Raw genomic sequence first — 13782 nt, forward strand, 5'->3', positions numbered from 1 at the left:
CTCATTGGGTGTTTAACCCATTTATATTAATCAAAGACACAGAGTAATTGTTACTCAGAGTGCCCAAATAGCATTATAATCAATTACCAATCATTTATCTTTTGAGATAATTAGTGTGCTAAGCTGACGTAATCTCAGTCACAAAACAGAAACTTGACATTTAGCTCATATAGCTTTAAGTAAAATGTCTCATTTTCTGTAAGGTTTTGTGATATAACAAAAATAATGTACAGATTCCCATCATTACCTCCGAGGCCATTGAGAGGCCTGGAGATGGGACCTGAGGTTGGCAGTCTCTGTTTCAAATTACGGAAGAACATAACAGGCACTTAGCTTTATTGTTTTCAATTACATAAAGTAACAAGGACTAATTTCCAAAGCATTGACATAAAATATCCCCAGGGGATTTGGTTTAATGAACAGCTAAAAATGATCCACAATAAACGTATTTGCTGTTGTATATAAATGGTGCTCTTCAAGAGCTCTAGAGTTTTCTTCTTAGGGAGGTGAAATCCAGTTTCGCCTACTCATTTGTTTTTGGTGTACAGAACGGATCCCTCTCCAGTGCAGTTTGTCCCAGGGATCTCCGGTGGTCCTCAGAAGAGTGAGCTCAAGTCCTTTCTCTCCCTGTTGTCTTTCCATGCAGCTTGCTCCCACCCCAGGCAGAGAAGGGCTGATCCCAGAAATCCGATTTCAGTACATAGAAGGGGCTACTTTTTCCAGGATTGGAACGAACTATCAAAGGAGTTTAAAGGTCCAGCTATTTCAGGTAGAACCTCCTTTTTCTAACTCCATTTTAGCCCCCCTCTTTTTAAAATTTTCTCCACCACTGTGTTTATTTAGCTTTGCTGCCCTGGTCTGAGAAGCAGAAACAAAACAAAGGCAATGGCAACTCTTTAATGAATTTTTTTTAAAGAAGGCTTGATGTTGATGACAAAATAAGTTAAAGTTTCTTGAAACTGAAGCTATCCGAAGACTAACACCCTTTTTCATACTCCCTTACAAATTCGCCTTGGCTTGCTTCTTGCCCATAGACTAGGTCTCTCTGACCTCGCTTTGCCTTTGTTAAGAATATCTGTAGCAGAAGGTACAGGTCAGCTCTATTAGTCAGCCCAACTACTGTAACACACAGACCCCCGACCTCAGTGACTTAATTCGATAAAAATGCATCGTTTGCTTACATCACAGTGTAATGTGGTTGGCAGTCCTTCAGGAGGCACTCAGGCTCCTTCTATCTTGTGACACCACCATTGTGAACACATAGCCTGGTCATTAAGAAGGGGCGGCCAGACCTGCAGGTAATGAACATCACTAGTTTCCAACTTCTTCCACTGGCCAGAACTCACACTGCCCCCACCTAACTGCAAAGGAAAATGGGCTTGGCCAACACTTGGCAATGTCTGCCAAAAAGACTCTGGGCTAGGAGACAAAAGATATCTTCTATTTTTCTCTGGAGGTCTGATTCCATTCTCACTGGAAGAGGCTCTTCATCACATTTTAGCAGTAAATTCTGAGACTTAGATTTGAATTTAGTGATTAATGGGCATTTTTCTGGGGCTGGATCCTTGGATGTTCCTGGTTTTCAAGGCTGAAATACCATCTCAGTAACATCTAATAGTACTTGAATCAATAGTCAGAGATTCTGTAAAGTAAAATTCAAGAACTTTGCTGGGTCTATAAGATAAAGGTAGGAATAATCTAATAGTGTACTATAGCTTTGGACCTTTTCTGATTTACCTTGTTGGAGTTTGCCTACCATTGAAAAAGTTTCGACTTTGACGAACAATGCTGCTGGAATTTTCATTTAGGCTATGTGCATGAAGGACTATAACCTGACTATAGCGAGGCAGTAAAACCAATTGGTTAGAAGCACAGGTTCTAGAATACACTGCCTTGGGCCATTTATTTAATTCTCTGGGCCTTAGTTTCTTTATCTATCAAAAAGGGGCATGAGGACGGTAATATAGTACCCACCTAGGATCATAATGTGAATTGCCTTGCTTATCTCACATTCTACTTCCCTCCTTGGGTCCTTCCTTTCCTGTAGAAGTTGAAAAGCTAAAAATCTGCATTTCTCAACCCCCTTTGCAGCTAATGGTTTGGATGTGATTTAGGTCCAGTCATTTGGATGGATTTGTTTGAAATTTGGAAGGCAAACATGAGGAGGCCTTCCTCTCATCTCAGTTGGCCGTTTTTTTCTGCTGGCATGCAAAAACCTGGAGACTTGCGGTTTCATCTGCAGCAGAGTTCCAGTATCCTTTTTGCAGCTTCCCTGGTGTCAAATACTGTGACAGTGGAAGCAGCAACTTGAATCTGGTTTCCTGTTCTGAGACACCTTTATGAATTTACTAGCTCCAGAGACCTTGAAAGCAGTTGGTCACCCACCCAGCAAGCCAGTCTGTAATGCTCTGGAAATTACTTCTGGAGGCCCATCCTAGAAGCTACTTCTCCAGCCCTTCTAAAAATTTGTAAACACCTAATTCCCTATATTAAATTCCACTTTGTTTAAAATACTTAGGATTGTTCTTTTACTTAATGAATCTTGATATAATCAATATCTCATAGGATTTCTCTGCTTTTTGGAAAATAAAATGATAGCTGTAAAGCACTAAAGCTGGGTATGTAGTTAAGTACTTAATACCTGTGAGTTTTATTATTATGCAGACTAATGACCAAGAAAGTGAAGTGAATCTGAACAAGATCACCAAAGAGTTCCTTTACTGATGATGAATCTGGTTCTAGCAATATGTCATCCAGTAGCAAATAAAGTGAAATTTAGTCATACACAGTTAACTTTCCTACATTCCTTTCACATGCTAATTCAGGAAAAGCTATTTGGCCCTCTGCTGACCCCATTAGAGTAATAATTCACCTGGTCCTGAAAGGGCACAACCCCAAATTACTCTTTAGCTCTGTGAAGACATGGATGGAGACACAAATGCATCAGGAACAGAGGTATTTCATTAAAACTATATCTTTTTAAATCAATTTATTTAATTGAAGAAGCCAACTAAAAATGAATAACTGGCTACACGAAAAAGAATGCTAATATAAAAGAAGAAAATTTGAAACAAAACAAAATTGTATTTGGTCACTACGAAACTTTCTAAGATTTAAAAGGCCCAATTTAACATTTATTATTTCTTCCTGAAATTCATTCAGTCTGCTTTTCTTATAAATTACCTTTTTAGTGGAGCCTCTGCATCAAAGCCACAAGAATTGTCTCCTTTTGCTGTTCCTCATATTGAGCCCATATTTTGACTACAAAGTGGCCATTAAATGTCAACATAGGAATTTTCATAACTCACGGTCATTAATGAAAATTGGGTGGCTTCTTTTTGGGAATGGCAGATGTTTGCTCTCAATGATGATGATGGTGACTTTTGACAAAAGTTAATTTATTGAACTAGCTTTTTACGGAAATTATAATAATTCATTTTCACAGAGACACCCTTACAGAACTTGATACACATCATCTATCATCAAAGAAGACTTGCTGGTTGCCACATAAAAGAGAGAAACCAGTCTGATGGGATTCTTGCTACAACTTTTATTATTGAATTGGGGCAAGAATTATTCCTAAATTCCTATTTCTTCATCCATGAAATAAGAATATAGTTTCTCCTTTCATTTATTATTAAGGTTAAAGATTATAATGTATATAAAATGTTTAGTGCAGTGCCTGGCTAAACTGTAAATATATCGAGTTGTCTCATGTGACTACAGGCAAGTTGCTTTAGTTTCCTCATTAAAACATCTTTGCAAAATATTGGAACAAGTTTATGTCAAGGCCTAGTATGTGTACATAACTATTATTATGCCTATTATTATTATCCTTTACAAATAGGTAACTCTTTTAAAACCAGACTTGACAGTACTCCCAAAATATGACAGATAACAAAGTCTCTTAGTATTTCTCAAAAATAGTAGATTAAAAAATAACAACCCAAAACTTAAATAAAAATGTCTATAGGCAAAACGCTCCAGAATCAGTTCATGAGTTGCATTGTTGCATTAAAACAAACAAAAAGCCTTTGTTTTTCCTGCTGAGCACCTGTATATTTCAATTACCAAAGCATAGAAGATTCTATCTGAAAACTTTTCTTCTGAGCCCAGAATCTAAATTTATTCCACTGATGTTTTGCATGATATTTCTAAATAGGAAATACAAATTGTTCATAAAAGTATTAAATATTCTTATAGTTGTTACTGGGAATGTTTCATGCTTACAAATGTGATTTGAATTATAAATGGGTAAGACTTTGAAAAGCCAAAGGCAGAAGGCCACTGGTGGGAATCATACCATTGAAATTTCTTCAGTGCTCACTTGTACATCCTTAGAATTATGTTTTCATCTTTGCAGACATTGAAAGTTGTTGAGAGTTCTGAGTGTTCCGTTTATTTTGCATTATGAAAGCCAGCACCTCCATTCTGGTCCAAGCAGGCAACTGGCTCTCGGAGTTCAAGGAGGTAGTGTTTTCTTCCAAACAACCAGTGCCTTTAGGGAATAAGGACCCTGACTCGCCCTGTCCCCCCCGCCCCGCCCCCGCCCCATGCCCAGAACTTTCTTTGACTATCTGACTTGACTTTTTGCCTCCTTTTGGTATGTTTCTTTGTGACCAGGCTCATCAATCATGCACTTCCAAATAAACAGTGGTACAAGCCTAATTGTCAAAGTTCTGCCCTCTGGTGTCAGTTCTGCGATCTATGACATGGGACCTCATACATCTTGACTTTTGCTCTGGATATGGCCTAGAAATACCACAAGTGGGGCTCTACCCCTCACGGTTAGAGTATTTGACACCAGAGATTACAACATAGAAATTAGAAATAATGAATAAAATCCTTTTTGTGGGAAAAAAGATTTTTTTTATTCCTTTTTGCTATCTCTCAATTAAAGAAAAAACTTTATTGAGGTGAAATTTACATACCATAAAATAGACTCATTTTAAATGTACAATTCGATGATTTTTAAAAAATAAATTTACCAAGTTTTGCAACTATCACCAAAATCCAGTTTTAGAACATTTTGGACTGTTCATTGTTAGTATATAGAAATACAATTGATTTTTATATGTTGATCTTGTATCCTAATATCTTATTGAACTTTTTATTAGTTCTAATAGTTTTTTTCTAAATATAGCATTCTGTTGTCTATGAATGAAGACAGTTTTACTTTTCCTGCAATTTTTAATCCAATATTAGATATCAAATCTAGGCTCTTTATGGGAAGGAGGTGCTGGGAGGAGGTGTTGATTTTGGTCCACACAACCCTCACAGGTTGTCTGTGTAGCAAGTGATAAAAACAAAGAACCTATTCCTTAGTTTCAAGAATAGGCTACCTCTTTATGATTATTTATAACTGTGGTTGTAATTATATTTTACCTTTATATTTATGTATTTATTTGTAATTGTAGTTATTTACCAAAGCTAATGAAGGTATTTTTCTTCTTGGATTGAAAAAGAAAAGAAATGCAATTCAAATACCTTTTAGTAACATTTAGAGATATAACCTGTAAGCTATATACTGCAATTTCTACTAGGTGTTCATTGCCATTACGTCTTTCTCAACTAAACAATGAAAGAATTACTCACTCTCCAAAAAAGTTCTTCTTTATTTTTCTTCATAATTGTATTAGTTTGACACCCAATATTTATTATTTCTTTATTTAAATTTTATTAGTTTCAAGTATACAGCACATTGGTTAGACATTCATATAGTTTATAAAACAATTCCCCTAATGGCTCTTTCTATACTATTTATGATTATAAAATATTTTACATATAATGTATATTATTATATACAATGAAAAAATTATCAGTATTCAAAAATCAAGCCCTAGGGGGAGAAAAGCATATTATTTAGAATTATGTATGTAAAACGCCAGGGGAAATACCTGAAAGTATACGCCTTTGGGGAGAAGGCTTGGTGGGAAGTATGCAGCAGGTAACCATTATCTACTTCTTGACTTTGAAAACATTTGATTTTAAAAAATAAAGTAAGTTAAAATTTTAAAAGTTACAGTGGAGAGACACAGAGAAGGACATTTGTGACTTGCAACCCTCTGTTCCATCATATTCTCAAACACAAGAGCACAGACCCAGCACCCCTTTGAGCCCCCGACTCCTACACTGACTTTTCTGGAGAGGTTACCAAGGTTCTAGAGTGCCTTTTTTTTTTTTTTTTTTTTTTTTAATGGAGGCTGCACTATGTACTCAGAGGCTGTTCTGGTCTTCAGCGGAGTCATTATTAGTTGTCACAATTGTCAGAAGTGGGGAGGTGGGGGAGAGAGGTCTGGAGGGAATTACTATGTTTCTTGGGCAGGAAGCAGGGATGCTAGACATCCTGTAATTTGTGAATAGTCCTGTACAATGTAGCGTTGTCCTACGTCTCTCATGACTTTAACATGTCCCCCTGGGCATTCATGTAAGTTCAAAAAAATCCTGTTAATAAATTTCTAAGCCTAGACTCTAACTCTGTTTTAACATATACACACTAAATATTCTGAATACTTTTTGCACAGTTTTAAACATTGTGCTTAGTTTGGAACTTTAACAAGTGTTGTGCTACATTTCAGAAAATCACATCACGAACAACAATGTCATTTGTAGTATTTGAGTCTCCACTACAATTATAACTGTTGCATCATAGTGATTCCATGCATACCTATAAAGATATTTATCTCCTATTTCAAGGTTTCAAGTATTAAAAAAGTATGTGGATAATTCCCTGAATATGTCTTATTTTTCTTAAATCTAAATTTATTTTGTGCATGTATCCACTCCATTGTGTCTTCTTGTGAAGTCACACCCAAACATTTACATATATCAATACATTGTTATAAATTACTTTTTAAAAATATAATTTCTTCATTTTGTGGTTAGAACAGTATATTGAGTTTTCAAAATTACGCCTGTAGGTTTGTTATATTATCTGCGAGTTTTAGTTCAGGATAGTTAAAGGGACGTTAACATGTATTTGTTTTATAAAATGAGTGGGTCTGATTGGGTGGAGTAAAACTGTTTTGAGAAGACTTGGAAGTTCTTTCTTCTATTTGACTGGGATCCTATCACTGCTTGATGACATTTTCCATTTTTCAGTTATTTGCCTCCTCCTTTTGAAGATGGAAAAGAGCTACTCAGAATCACCTTAAAATTTTCTTTCTCTTTTTCAAGTTCAAAAGTATAAATGATGTAATATCTTGTGCTCACTAGGCTTGGTATAAAAAGGCTTTTCTGTGTATAAATACAATTTTGCATGGCTCTAAGTTCAAAATCTATGTTCCTGTGAAATCAGCCAAAAGATGGCAGTAGCTTTTCTGCAGTCTTTCACTACAGCCTTTCTTGAGTGTCCCTGACCAGCTCTAAGACTGACTGGTTCTGCTTTATGATCTGCGGGGCCTCCTGTGTCTTTACCCCCAGAGCTGGGGCCTGCTGCACTCTGCATTCCAGCCATTGCACTGTTAATTCACCAAACTAATTAGGCTAGTTAAGGGTCCATGAAGGCAGAAATCTGCTGGAGTTTAGTCTCATTCATTTCTTTCAGAAAAACTTGCAAGGAAGCTCCTGTCTGCTTTTGGAACGGGAACAGAATCTCAGAGGCTTGGCATAAGAAACAGTTGAAGGTGCCAATCTTCCAGGCCAAAGAGTCTACTCACAAAGAGTCCCAATTCAACTTTTTCCCTTGAGGAAAACTTCAAAGTATGTAGGACCCAAAATATTCATGTAATGAAAATAACCAAGGGATAACATACTTAGCTGAGGCTCACTGGAAACACATTTCTCCTACTATACCTCAATTCTCTCTGCCTCCAGGACAGCCTCATGGTACTTAATTACCTATAATGAGGACAATGTCAGGTGGTTTGTTGTTCACTCACTTATATAGCTTACCATGTGCTGGGCACCACTCTAAGCACTTAAAAATATTAATTCATTTAATCCTCATAACAACCCTGAGAGATAGGACTCTTCTTAGTCTTACTTTATAGATTTTCCTTTGGTAGTGTTCTTTTCTGTTTCTTTTTTTCCTAGATAAGGTTTTAGGACAGTACATAATTATGTTTTGAAACTTTTTTTTTTCTTTTTTAAATGATTGAAAAAAATCAGAAAACGATTATAGTAAAGATCAGAACAAAGCATAATCTCAAGACAGCATTTGGAGTTGTGGGTTATTTTTTGTTTTAGGGGACATATAAGCCACCCACAGAAGGGCACAAACTACAACCTCGTAGAGATTTGTTTAGACATTGGACTGTTAATCAGAATAAAGCAGCTAAATAGACCAGATCTCTTGGATTTCTCTTGTTTTTATATGCTTTTAGCATTACCTATTTCCCCCCCTACTAGTGAGTTGCTTCCTTCTGGGCTTTTGGGGGATGGTAAGAGAAGAACAGCATCCTCATAACCTGTGTAAAGGTATTGTTCACACATCAATGCACATACTCAAAGAACAAATGTCCAGCTTCGGTTTGACTACTGAAGAGAATCATTCATACTTTCTGCTTGCACCTATATAGTGCCATTTATCTGGAAGTTTTTGTGACGATTTGATCAAAATTTAATGCATATGCAGTTAGTGTGTTTAGAAAATTACCAGAGTACTTGCAAAGTCTTAAAATGTATGCCCTGTTAAAATTAGAACTTTTCTATTGGATGGAGCATTTTGAATTTTGCAAAAGAGGAGTATACAGGAGCATAACTTGTCAGATAGATCTTCCTTAAAGAATTTATTTAGGGTATTGAAACTTCTACCACTCTTATGTTTGAATTCTGAAGCACAGGTCATTTAGATTTGGATTATTGTCAACTATCAATTAGTGGAGAGAGGTGTGGGACTGCTCTCTCTCTCTCTGAAAGCATTTTTTCCATGCCACTGAAATTTTACAGCAGGCCTCCTATTAACAAGAATGGTCAGAGAATGTGGCGGCCTTGTTACTTGGATAAGGAAAAGTTTATGAGAAAGCCCATTCTGTTAGAGCTCTTGGATTTCTTTATAAAATTAATTAGTCCACTTAATGGCCTTAGAAAACAAAGTGTGTAGTATTAAATATCACTGAATCTTTCTTTCAGGGTACAGTGTCTTGCTATGACTCAAGGTCTTCATTCTCAAGGTCCATTATTACACGGAATTGCAGTTAGAGAACAGACAGACAGGACTCAACCGACACTGCTCCCTGAACCTACCTACTCTGGAATTCTTTTCACTTATATTCCTGACATAAGCTTTTTTCCTTATCAGCGAGATGCACAAGTTCTGGAGCACTCTGCCAACATTTAAATTCTAGTTCTACCACTTACTGACTTGTATCACCTTAGGCAAGTTAGTTATATGTTCCTAAGTTTCCTTATCTATAAAACAGGCTATCCAATTCATTAATGCTCATGTTATGAGTATTAAATATTCATACATGCCTGATGTTAGCCAAACTGCAAAGCTTTAGGGCATAGTGTCAAAGACTATACTCATTTCTGACACCATCTACAAGTTCAGAGAGTTTTCAAAACCACCCCCAGGTTTGATAATGCCATAAAACTGGGAAGACTCAAAGACTCACTGAAAACTACTACACTCATGGTTAATGGTTAGGGTTTACTACAGAGAGAGGATACAAATTAGAACAGGCTAAAGGAAGGGATACATAGGAAGATTCCAAAGGCAAAATCTTCCTTGGCCTCAGGATGTGTTACCCTTCTGGTATCAGTGTGTGGGTACTCCCTCCCTGGGATATGCTTCTGAGTTTTGGAGTCCAGAGTTTTTACTGGGGCTTCATTACATAGAGATGATTGATTGAATGATTGCCCAAGTGTTTGAACAGTCTCCATCTCTCTGCCGCTCCACCCACCTTCTCCCGGAAACGTGAATAACAAAGACACTCTTATCACTTGGGAAATTCCAAGGATTTAAAGATTACTTTTTAGAAGTTAGGGACAAAGGCCAGACCTCTCCTTGGGTCAGGCAAAATTCTTTACTACCCAGCCTAGCACAGAGTAAATACTCTCTTAATGTGTGTAATTATCATTATTAATTGTTCTCTTTCTCCTATAAGAGGGTCAAAGAGAAATATTTTTTCCTACTTCTAATTTTTATTATGAAAATATGCAAGCATTACAGGAAAGTATAAGAAACCTTGTATACACCCACCACTAGATCTAATAATTAACATTTTGCCATATTTACTATATCTGTGTAGATGGATATATGTATACATATGTTGCATGTATAATATACATTATATATATATATAAAGTTATTTAAAAATGAGTTGTAGCTACCACAGCCCTCTCTCCCTAAAAAACTTCAGCGCACATTTCCTAAGAATAACTACAATTACATCTTAGAAAACTAATAATTCTCTAGTGTAATATTTAGACTATATTTTAATTAAAGGGAAAATATGAGTTAATCAAGGGATCCAGTTTGTTGCCAGACTCCTCTTCCCTGGACACTGTGCTCATCCTGTTTCTCCCCTGTGAAAGGGTGGCTCCACGTTTCTTACTGAATTAAGTTCAAACACTGAGAACCACCATTCAAGGCTTCTACGACCATGTGGATCTCACACTCCTAGCCTACAACATCACATTCACAAATACACTTACATAACGTTTCCTGAGTGCTAATTGTGCGCCAGGCATTATCCTGAGTGCTTCATGTTCGCAGTCTCAGTTCCCACGGCTTCCCATCAACCCTCTACTCCAGTCATAGTGTCTCTGTCTTTCCACACAACCCGTGCACATTGATAGCTGAGTGGAGTCATCCTGTCACCCAAGACTTTATAGGTATGTACACTGGTTCACTATCCTTCAGGCTGTGCTCCGTGGGTTCAGCCAGTGAGCCTTGGGAGCTGCCTCGAAGGGTGAGATTACTGCCGAGAAAGTGGCCATACGCCCCTTGCGGCTGCCCTCGCTCCATCATCCAGAAAGAAATATCAGTATTCTGGTGCTTTTAAAAAATGGTTTTATAAGCCATTAATGAAATCTGACACAATCATTCTACAAAATAAATGAAAGCAGGAAACAGTGAAACAATTTGCGCAAGTATCAAAAACATGGTTTTGTGAGATGAACCTACTCCAGGTATATTTGACTCCACACCCTTCTAGAATTTATGAAGGTTGTCAGTGTGTCTGACAGATCCTCCACCTCCTTTCTGGCTCATCCATGCCTCCTTAAAAAACCGAGAGCATCTACGATTTCATCACCATCAAATCTTTCCCCAGCTGCTCAGAATGGTTGTCTTCTCTGGTCTCCTAGAGCCTTTAGACTGAATTGCACACATGAAACACTTAATTTTGTACCTTGGAGTCTTTTTTTCCTCTTTTATGTGTTTTAGTTTTGCCTCCCTCCAAGGTCAGTAGCACTTTGAAAGTCAGGAGAACAAGTTGGACTTTTAATTAGTTCACCTAAACATTTCAGTAAACATTCATTGAGCAATTAACTAGAAGGTACCAGACAGGCACTAGGTAGATGCTCTTAAGAATATAAGGATGAAAAACTTCCTGCCTCCAGAGACTCAAACTCTACTTAAGGAATAGAAAAGGCAACATTGTTTTACAGTACTAGACAGAATGAAATAAGTAAAAAAATAGGTCAAGAAAGGTGCTATGAGAATGTAAGATGAAAAGCAACTCATTGTGTCAGAAAAAATCTGTAAAGTTTTCATATGTGTCTATCAACCATTGGGTACATTGTTGACATTCGAGGATTTTACTCTGTCTCAGTTTTGATGAATCAGTTATTAAACTTTCTGTAAAAAAAAAAAAAAATCCAGAATTACATATGGCCAAAGGTCTATCTTATTGCATAGGAACAGAGCCAAAAATGACATCTCTTTTTGAGGTTGCTCTTCTTCAGCAAAGTGCTCAGAACACCGTAACTGTTTAACAGTTGCTAGTTAGATGCAGCTTGTAGGACTTTGCATAGGCTGAGTAAACCAGTTTTAAGAGTACCAATCATTACCAATTTCTTGAATCAAATTCTATCAAAAAGGGTAAATGCATATTTTTAAATCACCTTATCCTGATTTAAAACCTGTGATTAGAAGACCTCAAACATTTTCCAGGAAAAAAAACGTAATTCTTTTGGAATTCAGGGTGACATCAGCCACAAAGATTAATCCCAGTTCTGTGATTCCCAACTCTGAGGTCACCTTCATCCCATCCTCCACTCCCCCAAATTGTTTTACCTGTTAAGAAATTCAAATTCCACAGGTAATTTTTGTGACAGACTGGAAGCTTCCAGTCAAAAATATATAATTGGAAGAGCTGCAAGAAGGACTCAGACTAATTATTTTCTGGAAGTACAATGAAACATTAATTATGCCAAGGCCAAATTGTCATCTTTCCCACAGGCATTCTATAGCAATCAGGTGAATAATACTTTTAAAATGCTATCCAATAGGTTAACGTATTTAGTTTGTTATGGATTTGTGGCTAACATCTTTCTCAAAGTGGAATCCATTAGAGGAACTTCATGAAGGGTTTATCATGGAAGAGGTTAGGATTCAGTGATGGCTCTTATAAATTTACAATTATTTATGTTACTAAGTAATTAATGTTGGCTTCCCCACTAGATTCTAAACTCCACTAAAACAGGGGCTCTGACCTCACTACTGTGTATAAGACAGTGGGTTTTGTATATTCACAAGTTTGGGCAACCATCACCACTAATTCCAGAACCTTTTCATCACTCACCGAAAGAAACTGTACCCATTATCAGTCACTTCCCATTCTTCCCTTCCTCCAATCTCTGGTAAATGTGAATCTCCTTTGTGCCACTATAAATGTGCCCATTTTGCATATCTTACATACAGGGAATAGTAATAAGTAGTTTTTTGTGAATGCTTTCTTTTACCTAGCATGATGTTTTCAAGGTTCATTCATGTAAAATAGAATGTATCGGTACTTTTCATGGCTACATAATATTCCCCTGAATGGATATACTGTATTTTGTTTATCTGCTCATTGGGTAATGGACATCTGGATTGTTACCACTTTTTGGTTGTTATAAAAAACTTCTATAAAAATTCATGTAAAAGTGTTTGTATGAATGCATGTTTTCCCTTCTCTTGTGTTTACATCTAGGAGTGGGATTGCTGAGTCTTTTGGTAATTTTATGTTTAACTTTTTGAGGAGCTTCCAAACTGTTCTCAAAAGAGGTTGCAACATTTTACATTCCCACTAGCAATAAAAAAAAAAAAAGGCTCCAATTCTTTCACATCCTCTTATTTTCCATTTTTTGCCTTTTTTTATATGCTGTTGATAGAAGTGGATGGGCACACCTTTTTTAGCAATAGTCAAAACATCAAATGTATGTTCCCTTTGATTCAGCCATTACACTTCTAGGAAATTATTTGAGTAAAAATACATAAATAGGCAAAGCTTTCTGTACAAGAATATTTACTGCAGTATCAATGGCAGCATTACAATATTTGAAATAATCTATATCTCCAATTATAATTTATTAGTTGAATAAATTCAAAATAGAATGTATATTTCCCTTTTAAAAATTATATGTGAATGTGCATGTGTTTACGTGCAAATATGCACATATAGACATAGTCATAGAGAAAACGGTGTGCAGTGATTACCTCTGGGACTCAGGAATGGGGGAAAGGACTTTGATTTTTTTACTTTGTATATGATTGTGATATCTGATTATTTTGCAAAATCACCAGTAACACTTTCATAATTTTTTTAAAAAGTAAATCTATGGAGTTTATAGTCCTCTTCTGAATTAGAAGCTAGCTATCACTGTATTTCAACTGTGTACTAAAAAACATTG

Source organism: Rousettus aegyptiacus, unplaced genomic scaffold, assembly GCF_014176215.1.
Source record: "Rousettus aegyptiacus isolate mRouAeg1 unplaced genomic scaffold, mRouAeg1.p scaffold_m13_p_1, whole genome shotgun sequence".
In the NCBI taxonomy this organism is placed as follows: domain Eukaryota; kingdom Metazoa; phylum Chordata; class Mammalia; order Chiroptera; family Pteropodidae; genus Rousettus; species Rousettus aegyptiacus.